Source organism: Musca domestica, unplaced genomic scaffold, assembly GCF_030504385.1.
Source record: "Musca domestica strain aabys unplaced genomic scaffold, Musca_domestica.polishedcontigs.V.1.1 11, whole genome shotgun sequence".
In the NCBI taxonomy this organism is placed as follows: domain Eukaryota; kingdom Metazoa; phylum Arthropoda; class Insecta; order Diptera; family Muscidae; genus Musca; species Musca domestica.
In genome coordinates, this window is record NW_026712133.1 from 18,322,708 (window position 1) to 18,323,548 (window position 841).

At 30.7% G+C, this 841-nt stretch overlaps 1 non-coding gene across 1 annotated transcript; it reads right to left on the reverse strand.

The window, feature by feature from the left end:
* Positions 1-446: 446 nt before the first annotated feature.
* On the reverse strand, positions 447-528 carry TRNAS-AGA (transfer RNA serine (anticodon AGA)). The gene has a single exon. It is a non-coding gene; the product is annotated as a tRNA-Ser (tRNA).
* Between the last annotated feature and the right edge of the window lie 313 nt (positions 529-841).

Here is an 841-nt window from a genome sequence, read left to right on the forward strand (position 1 = left end):
TATAATCATAGCTTGTATGATTGAATTCTCCCATAAAAACTTTTAATTGTTATGTTGAGGTCTGTAAATTTAAATAATGGTAAAATTCATGTCAACTGGGTTGAAAGGCTTACCTTACGATGCTAAGTAGTGGAATTCCCTAACTCATTTTTTGAGTTCTCGACAAATGTCGGTAAAATTAAAATGCTTATAATTTCGATAATTAAAGAAATTTGTTGGTAAGTTAGTGACGAAATCAAATTAGTCGCCAAGACCTAACGATAAATACCTATGTTGTCGACCTTAACTTAATTTTTATTTCAAAATTCAAAGTTACCGATTTTTGAGTTAGAGAATCGCACTACGGAATTTTAATTTTCGTTTTGAATTTTATAAAAAAAATTTACTTTTTTGAAATTCAATATATCCAAAAAAATATGTAAAAAGAACTTTACGATTTCCAGTTTCGCAGTCGGTAGGATTCGAACCTACGCTCCCAGAGGGAATCTGATTTCTAGTCAGACGCCTTAACCGCTCGGCCACGACTGCATACATCAACTAGCTGTCAAATAATATTTTTAAAGCTTAACATTGAAAAACTTAAACTTACCACACGCCAATTCTTTCTACCTTATTCTCTAAACCTAGTGAAGACAGCAACCATTGTTCATAAAGTAAACGGGTATAGATGGCACTATACTCGTTATAATTATATGGGACATTTTATATTTAAAAGTATAATATAGATAACGACTAATTACCCGTTTGTGTAGTAGACTAGTAATTTTAAATCAAATCGATTTCTACATTCAACTTTAAAATCCTACAAAAATCGTACAATATCAGTCAACTGATCATTTTA